Source organism: Hyperolius riggenbachi, chromosome 5 (genome assembly GCF_040937935.1).
Source record: "Hyperolius riggenbachi isolate aHypRig1 chromosome 5, aHypRig1.pri, whole genome shotgun sequence".
NCBI lineage: Eukaryota > Metazoa > Chordata > Amphibia > Anura > Hyperoliidae > Hyperolius > Hyperolius riggenbachi.
Window position 1 is genome coordinate 384,859,148 of NC_090650.1, and position 10,291 is coordinate 384,869,438.

Here is a 10,291-nt window from a genome sequence, read left to right on the forward strand (position 1 = left end):
CTGTCACACACTGATTGCTATTACACTAAGAGGTGCCCCAGGGCCCCCACCCCCAACACCTTAATCTCTACTTATCTGGCTTGCAGTCGCTGCCATGTATCACCTTTTCTTATTTCTTTCTGCTTCAAACACAATTGGGAATGACAGCTGAATGAATTGTGCACCCCCTCCTACACTGCGCCCTGAGGCTGCAGCCTCTCCAGCCTCAGCCTTACTAGTGGGTAAGACAGATACCTTCTACCATGCAGTGTGGTTCATGGTCTAGAGGGTAAGACAGATACCTACTACACACTAGGTCCTGGGTTCAAATCCCAGCTATGGTATATAAGCATGCTTTTCAAAAAGTTCAAATCCTTAATCATGCTACTTTTTCTATCGAATTGATCATAATGGAAGTATGGTTTATGCTACCGCCAGCTTTAGCATATAGTGTGGGTCATGGTCTAGAGGTTAAGACAGATACCTCCTACACACTAGGTCCTGGGTTCAAATCCCAGCTATGGTATATAAGCATGCTTTTCAAAAAGTACAAATCCTTAATCATGCTACTTTTTCTATCGAATTGATCATAATGGAAGTATGGTTTATGCTACCGCCAGCTTTAGCATGTAGTGTGGGTCATGGTCTAGAGGTTAAGACAGATACCTACTACACACTAGGTCCTGGGTTCAAATCCCAGCTATGGTATATAAGCATGCTTTTCAAAAAGTACAAATCCTTAATCATGCTACTTTTTCTATCGAATTGATCATAATGGAAGTATGGTTTATGCTACCGCCAGCTTTAGCATATAGTGTGGGTCATGGTCTAGAGGTTAAGACAGATACCTACTACAAACTAGGTCCTGGGTTCAAATCCCAGCTATGGTATATAAGCATGCTTTTCAAAAAGTACAAATCCTTAATCATGCTACTTTTTCTATCGAATTGATCATAATGGAAGTATGGTTTATGCTACTGCCAGCTTTAGCATGTAGTTTGGGTCATGGTCTAGAGGTTAAGACAGATACCTACTACACACTAGGTCCTGGGTTCGAATCCCAGCTATGGTATATAAGCATGCTTTTCAAAAAGTACAAATCCTTAATCATGCTACTTTTTCTATCGAATTGATCATAATGGAAGTATGGTTTATGCTACCGCCAGCTTTAGCATGTAGTGTGGGTCATGGTCTAGAGGTTAAGACAGATACCTACTACACACTAGGTCCTGGGTTCAAATCCCAGCTATGGTATATAAGCATGCTTTTCAAAAAGTACAAATCCTTAATCATGCTACTTTTTCTATCGAATTGATCATAATGGAAGTATGGTTTATGCTACCGCCAGCTTTAGCATATAGTGTGGGTCATGGTCTAGAGGTTAAGACAGATACCTACTACACACTAGGTCCTGGGTTCAAATCCCAGCTATGGTATATAAGCATGCTTTTCAAAAAGTACAATTCCTTAATCATGCTACTTTTTCTATCGAATTGATCATAATGGAAGTATGGTTTATGCTACCGGCAGCTTTAGCATGTAGTGTGGGTCATGGTCTAGAGGTTAAGACAGATACCTACTACACACTAGGTCCTGGGTTCAAATCCCAGCTATGGTATATAAGCATGCTTTTCAAAAAGTACAAATCCTTAATCATGCTACTTTTTCTATCGAATTGATCATAATGGAAGTATGGTTTATGCTACCGCCAGCTTTAGCATGTAGTGTGGGTCATGGTCTAGAGGTTAAGACAGATACCTACTACACACTAGGTCCTGGGTTCAAATCCCAGCTATGGTATATAAGCATGCTTTTCAAAAAGTACAAATCCTTAATCATGCTACTTTTTCTATCGAATTGATCATAATGGAAGTATGGTTTATGCTACCGCCAGCTTTAGCATGTAGTGTGGGTCATGGTCTAGAGGTTAAGACAGATACCTACTACACACTAGGTCCTGGGTTCAAATCCCAGCTATGGTATATAAGCTGTTTTGAAAATCTGCAATTCCCTACTGCATTGGATGGATGGATGGATAAATGGATGTGAGTGAGTTTTTTTTGTGCTGTTCCGGAAAATTCCGTCGGAATTATAAAATTTACGCGGAATTCCGTTTGAGAGGTATAGGAATTCCGATTTGACTATCGGAATTAACCTAATTCCAGCCGGAATCACGGAATTCATAATTCCGCGGAATTTTCCGAGCATCCCTAATATTTATCTTCAAAAGCACTTAGTGAATGGCAGTTGCTCTGTCCAACTGCCAAAAACTGTGTAGGGAGCAGGGAAGCTGGCCAGCGTCATTGTTTAAATCCTTTTTAGGGAAAATCTTTATCAAGAATAAAAGCCTTGCTGAGAATCCCCTATGAAGAGATGGACTAGTCCAAAACCTGTCACTTCTGTCAGAGTCCATGGGCATTCACGATCTCACCTAGACCTGGCTTTCATCCTACCTCTCCAACCGCTCCTTCACAACCGCCTTCAATGAGTCCTCGTCCACCCCCAACCACCTCTCAGTGGGAGTCCCCCAAGGCTCGGTCCTTGACCCCCCCCCTGCTGTTCACCTTATACACATCCTCCATTGTCAAGGTTATCTCCTCCATGGGTATTAACTATCATCTGTATGCAGATGACACCCAGATCTACCTCCACACCCCTGACATAGCCACCACTACCATGGACAAGGTCTTCTCCTGCCTATCAGCCATCTCCTCCTGGATGTCCGCTAGGTTCCTGAAACTAAATCTAGACAAAACGGAATTTATGATCTTCCCACCCTGGCCATCAATGAACCTCCCAGATGTGCATGTCACTGTTAACCACACTACCATTCGCCCTACCTCTCAAGCCCGCTGTCTGGGTGTCACCCTAGACTCCGCACTCTCCTTCACTCCCCACATCCAAAACCTCACAAAGTCCTGCAACTTCCACCTTCGTAACATCTGTAAGATTCGCCCTTTCCTGACCTCTGCCACCACCAAACTCCTCATCCATGCCCTCAAATTTCCCGCCTAGACTACTGCAATGCCCTTCTGTCTGGTCTCCCTATGACCCGAACAGCCCCACTGCAGTCCATCATGAATGCGGCAGCCAGAATTATCCACTGCTCCCATCGCTCCACCACGGCGGATCCTCTCCTTGAATCCCTCCACTGGCTTCCTATCCAGTCCAGAATCAGATTCAAGATACTGTGTCTGACCTACAAATCTGTCCACAAAACCTGTCGAACCTACATTTCCGATCTTCCTCAGAGGTACACACCTAGCCGCTCACTCCGCTCTTCCAATGAACTTCGCCTAACCCCCCCCCCCCGCATCACCCAGTCCCATGCACGCCTCCAGGACTTTTCAAGAGCTGCTCCAACACTATGGAACTCCCTACCTCCACCCATTAGGGCAGCCCCCTCCAACATCTTCAAAAAAAACCCTCAAAACTGACCTTTTCACTCTGGCCTACTACCCCTCACAAGTGCTCTAAACCCACAGCTAAACTCTGGTCCCCTACCTTTCGTGTCCTTACCTCTCGCTCTAGATTGTAAGCCTTTGGGCAGGGTCCTTCTCCTTTTGTGTCCTACCTGATCATGCTCCTCCATTACTGTGAACCCATGCTCTGGATCTGAGTGAACCTAACTTGCCTAATCTCCATGCTCCCCTCCAGTGACTAAGCATTATCTTGTACTCATACTGTGCTGTGTGATCTGGTCTTTCTTGTATTCCTGTATTGTCATTTTGCTGTATGTCACAGCAAACATTGTCTGTAACCTAAACTAATGTCCAGCGCTGCGTAATATGTTGGCGCTTTATAAATACAATAAATAAATAAATAATTTCTAATGTGTACTGTACGGCCCGGTTCACACTTGCGTTTGCCAACAGAACCGGCCCGTACGGTTCAGTGGTCCGTTCCTCTGGACGGACAAAAAAATGCTGCAGGTCCTAATTTTCCGGACCGTTTTGCTCAACGGAACGGAAACGGAAGGTTTTGCAGCTACATTGTATCAAATAGAAACCTGACAGTTTACAGCACACTGGCTGTAAAAACTGACAGTTTTTTTCCCTGATCCTAATGGCCGGCTCCGCACACAAAACGCTAATGTGAACCGGGCCTAAGTGACAGCATTATAGGAGAAAAGTCATTTATGGCTCATTTTACTCTGGAAAAAAAACGTACTTCTTATTTGTATCTGTTTGCACATATTTTAAATCTTACAGTTTTTCGCTGTAGTGCCCCTTTAAGGAATGATCTGCATATTTACTCTCTATTTACAGTAAATACCTTTTATGTGGAACACACAATTACACTTGGATGTGGTAAGGAACCCACAGAAACACATATAGATGCAATGTGAGGCGTCCATGACTGGGATCAGACACAGAAACATTCAGACTTTTCCAGTCTACAGATAACTTTATTATCTTTTTCTAATACAATGTAGCTATAATATCTAGCCATTGTAGATACGGAGAGCACTTAGCAGCGCTATTTAATAAAGTTAAATGAGGATATAATCCATAATCCAATGATCTTGTGTCTTCTGAAGTATTCTTAGATGCGCAGAACGCTTCATTCCTCTACATCGTAAAGGTTACTAGTGGGAGGAATTCTGGGAAAAAATCATTTGCAGCCTCATTAGGTTTTAATTTTATGCCAGCCCAGGGAAAAAAAATGAGCGCAGAGTCCCATCACGTACTGTAATGATATTAATAGGACTCCCAAGAAATATGCATATTTAATAAGGACTTTAAGTATCTACTCTGGACTTGGGCAGTCCTCAGTTTTCAATTTTAGAGTTGAGTGAAGCTGGTCAAAACTTCTGAAGTAAAGGCCACATTTTACCCGTCGGTTGCTGTCTTACAATTGCTGGTTTCAGTGTAATTTTCCTCAGAAACCTATTATTATTTAATATTTATATAACACTGACATCTTCCACAACGCTTTACAGAGTATAAAGTCATGTCACCAAATGTCCCCAGAGAAGCTCGCAATCTAATCCCTATCTTAGTCATAATGTCTATCGTAAAGGTAACAGCAAAAAATTGGCAGCGCTCCTAATGAGGCTACAACTGATAAGAAAATGTGTAGACCATGCTGCCACCCAGTGAGGCAGTAAGTATTACTAGGTTAAAAGATTAGGACAAGCGTCAGTGCCCACTGATGCAGAGGTTCAGCTAACCTGTTCTCTAGTTAAACATTGTTTGCATTCATATTTCATCGTTTATTGTTTACCTCATCTGACATACCGTGAACGTTCTTAATGCGTGTACTAGTGTATTTATGTGGATGTTTATGCTCTTTCTTATCCTTCTGATTGTACACATTTATTGCACTTAATAAAAACATTTTTGTGGAAAAAAAAAAGAAAATGTGTAGACCATTTGTGGCTAGCAGCCCCAGGTTCCCACTATGTTTAAAGAGGAACTTCAGCCTAAACTAACATACTGTCATTAAGTTACATTAGTTATGTTAATTAAAATAGATAGGTAATATACAGTAATCTCTTACCCACCCTGTTTTAAAAGAACAGGCAAATGTTTGATTTCACGAGGGCAGCCATCTTTTTGGTTGAAAGTAGGTGACAGGGAACATGAGACAGGTCCAACTGTCCTGTGTGCTGATCACCCCTCCCAGTTGCTAGGCATCGTGAACAACAACATAGGAAATCCCATCATGCTTTGCACAGCATCAGGGAAAAAAAGCCCGGGCAGTTTTCTTTGATGGGTGGAGCTTAGCTAAAAATGATGCTTTGGTCATAAAAACAAACTAATTTCTTCTGATGCTGTGAAACTGTTAAAGAAACACCAAGCCTTTTCAGTGCTCCTGAGTAGATTTTTAGTCTGGAGGTTCACTTTAAATTGTTGGTTAGTGTTAGGTCTCTTCCTTGAGGGCACGTCATCATTGTGGAAGAGGGTAGCACTGAACAATCTGCGTGCAAACTGTTTTGGAATCTAATGTCCTGCATTTGCTGTATCTGTTTTGAATGCAAGTTGTACAATCTGCCTGTGTTTTGGGCTAGGCACATCTATGCAGCTGGTCAACTTGGGTGCAGCCTGCATTTGAAAGCGCTGACATTTTCTCTTGTTGTACAAAAATGTTAGTCTAAAGGCAGGGCCGGAGCTACCATAGGAAAAAATGGGCAATTGCCCCAGGGCCCCAGAGCCTGTAGGGGCCCCCAAGGTGTCCCTCCCCAATCTTAACTGTTGCTCCCCAGGGACTCTGCAGAGTCTGTTAAGCTGGGAGGTGATTGGGGGAGGGTCAGCAGCCAGCTCAGGGGCCCAGGAGGGAAATTTGGCTGCAACAAAGGGCCTCTAATGATGCTTTTTGGTCAGGGGGTGTCTGTTGGGGGCCCCCAGGCTAATTTGCCCTAGGGCCCAATTGTTACTTGAACCGGCCCTGTCTAAAGGTAGCCATACATCTAGCGATGATGGGCAGATTCGACCAAAGAAACAAATCTCCCGCTGGTCGAATCCGATTAGAAAGCGATCTGTCGGCTGCCCATACACCGCAGGCCGATTCCCGATCAATTTTAGCATAAAATCTCTTGGGAAACGGACGAGTTTTCCTGCGTCCGCTGCATCTGCAGCGGCTTCCCTACTGTATAAATGTATTGTATTTTCTCAAAAACTAAAATAGCTTTTTTGATGCAAAAAAAATCACAACCAACACTGCAGGCTACCATTACTGGAGGGCTACGTAATACTGGGAGTTTTTCTGTATTGAGGAAAGGAAATGGACTACTTGTTTCAGGCAGAGCCCTTCATCATCCTTGACATGCTAAGTACACCAAAGTTGCTATACATTTTGTGTGCCATCTCCTTCTTGAAAAAATGTTGTAGTGGATTGCAGAAGGTAGTGTCCATGCGGAGACCAGTGAACCTGTGATACCAAGACAGAGTTGCAGTTTTTTATCCAGAGGTGGGAACAGCATTTTGTTTGGATTTAATATGAGGGGCACCAATGGCTACCTGCATGCTGAGGGAAGGGCTGGGGGCGTCACCTAAAAATTATTTTGGGCATGCACTAACCAAAACTTTGCTATGGGGCCTTCTGATTTCTAGCTACGAATCCTTCCCCCCCCCCGCCCCCCCCCAGGATGGCCATTCTGCCTGTTGGGTGCTATGAGGAGAAAAGGAGGAGGAAAAGGAGAAGGGTTCCCAACAGCACCTGGGGACAAAGCAGTGTCCCGAAAAAAAACTGCTGTGACCATTTTCTCATTGCCCATGTTTTGATGGACACAGGAAGAGTGAGAAGCTAATACAGGCATTAGACTGTACGTACCTTGATGCTGGGTGTAACTCAGCCTTAATGCTAGTTTCATTTTTGGTTACTACACGTAGATTCAGGTCGCCCTCAAAGGAAAAATGTTACATTCTATTTAAATATATTTATATTGGGGTGCTCCAAATTTACATATAAATTAGAAATAAATAGATAACAGCTGTCCTTTACATTTTAGACACAGAGCAGTACATGAGCAGCAGCAACAGGAATGTCAATAATAAGATAAGTGCATACATTGTGTGAACATTGGTGAGAAAAGTAATCTGTAAATGACTTTAGGGCGAATGAAATAGATACTGACGTCCACAGCGCCTGTCTCTTCCACCCGCATGGAAATGAGTTCTTTACACAAAGGGCAGAGGCAGCAGAACAGAGCTGAACACACACAATTACAATATGTTAAGAGATGTGATGGGGAGGTATCGCCCTCATATCCCGGTGACAGAGTTGAAACCTTACATAGTGGCAGAGGACCGCCGCCTTGCTTCTCAGTAGTACCCTCCTTGCTGATACTGCAGGATTCCAACAAATTCTCAGAAGGATACGCTTGTGCGCAGAGATATAGCATCACCTTCAGGCTGGGTTCACATATGACAAAAAGTAGCGTTTTTGGAAGGTGTGTTTGCGTTAATGTAATGCGTTTTTACTGCGGTTTTGGTGCGTTTTGCTTTTACGGTTTTGTTTTTGTGCAGATGCGTTTAATTGCGTTTGCGGTTCGTTAATATCACAGAGTAACCAAGCAGCTCAGGGTGACCCAAACCACTAGGAATGTATAGGGGGGTAAAAGAGACGTAAAAGCCCTCCTACTAAAAAGCAATGCGTGGTGTGATTTGCCTTCCTAAAACAGAAGGAAATTTGCAATAATTCAGCTGCAAGTGAACATTTGTGGTTACCCATGATGCACCGCTATTGATATGCAAATTATCTTTTTTCACCCCTGTAAGCAAAGCTAGCATCCAGAACCGCTGGTGTATAGCAAGCTTATAGCTTTACATTTTACACAGCCACATCAAACCCACATGTAGACAGCCTGTTTCGGACTGTTGGTCCTCCTCAGTACATGGCAGGGATTGATATGGCTATATGGGGATAGGGCTGGGACCAGTACAACAGAGTAACCAAGCAGCTCAGGGTGACCCAAACCACTCGGAATGTATAGGGGGATAAAAGAGACCTAAAAGCCCTCCTACTAAAAAGCAATGCTAATATAAAACGCATATGCGTTGCGTATGCGTTTTTCAATTTACATTTATGCAGATCACTAGGAAGACAACAGGAAACGGAAACACATCAGAAATTTATTTTTTAATTGAAAACGCATTAAAAAACGCATTAGAAAAAACGCAATGCTTATGCATTACCATTGACTTTCATTAAGTGCGTTTTGGCAGCCAGACTGCATAATATGCGACACTACCAGCGTTTGCAGAACGCTTACTGTAAAAACGCAGTGCTCCGCAGCTTCTTCTGCGTCCCATAGACTAACATTGCTGCATAAAACGCTGCGTTTTCCTCTACGCTAGCGTTTCTGCTATGTGTGCACCGGGCCTCAAGCATGCTTTAATGCAGTCCGCTCCGGCCCACGTGGCGGTGATTGACAGCGCCGCTCGCGCAGGCGCAGTACAGAGCGACCTGGAGGTTGCTCTGACGTCATCGTCGGGGACCTGGACGGACCTGCGGCGAACGGCTGCGGGCAGAGCTGCAGCGAGGGACGTCCTGGGAGCTTGGAGCTGGAGGAATCCCCCGGTAAGTACCACTTATTTTAGCATATTTCCCCTGATGACTCCTTTAAAGAGGTGCTGAAGTGACACAGTTAGGGCCAGTGCACACCAAAAACCTCTAGCAGATCCGCAAAACGCTAGAGGTTTTTGAAGCAGATTTTCAGAGCTATTCTAGGCATGTTTAGAGATGTTTTCTAAACATGCCTAGCGTTTTTTGGAGCGTTTTTGTGTAGCAGATTTCATATATTGTTACAGTAAAGCTGCAACTGAACAGCTTCTGTAACAAAAACGCCTGGAAAACTGCTCTGATCTAGCGTTTTTCAGAGCGGTTTTCCACTTTCCTATACTTTAACATTGAGGCAGAAACGCCTCAGAAATCTCAAAAATGCTGCAGTTTGCGTTTGTGGAAAAAATGAACCGCTCTGCTGTGCACCAGCCCATTGAAATACATTGCCCAAGCTGTTTTCAAACCGCTAGTGTTTTTTAAAAACGCTCATGAACCGCTCTGGTGTGCACCAGCCCTTACATAGGTGGTTTGGTTGAAAAATTACATCCGTCCATCAAGTCCAACCAGAAAAAAAAAATCAATAGATAAGATTTGCACCCTCACATATCCCAGTTGATCCAGGGGAAGACACAAACAAGGCTTGACTTGGGCCAATTAACCATTAAGGGGGGGGGGGGGAGCCCTTGTATAATTATCAAAAAAAAATAACACCTCCACTTAGGGAATGTCAATCGATCAAATATAAAAAATAGGCTTTATTAGACACTTAGTTAAATCCAGACAAATTATGAAAAGAAGTACTTTTTTTCCAGAGTAAAATGAGCCATAACTTTTCTCCTATGTAGCTGTCACTTACAGTAGGTAGCAGAAATCTTGACAGAAGTGACAGGTTTTGGACTAGTCCATCTGTTCATGGGGGGATTCTCAGGGATTTATTTGTTTTCAAAAGCACTTAGTGAATGGCAGTTGCTCTATCCAACTTCCAAAAAACTGTGTAGCGATCAGGGAAGCTGGCCAGCATCATTGTTTAAATCCTTTTTAGGGAATATCTTTATTATGAATAAAAGCCTTGCTGAGAATCCCCTATGAAGAGATGGACTAGTCCAAAACCTGTCACTTCTGTCAGATTTCTACTACCTACTGTAAGCGACAGCAACATAGGAGAAAAGTAATATATGGCTCATTGTACTCTGGAAAAACCATACTTCTTATTTGTCTATGTTTGCACATATTTTAAATTTTACAGTTTTTTGCCATAGTGCCCCTTTAAAAACATCCCCTAGCAGGTGGAGTAAGAAACCTGGCC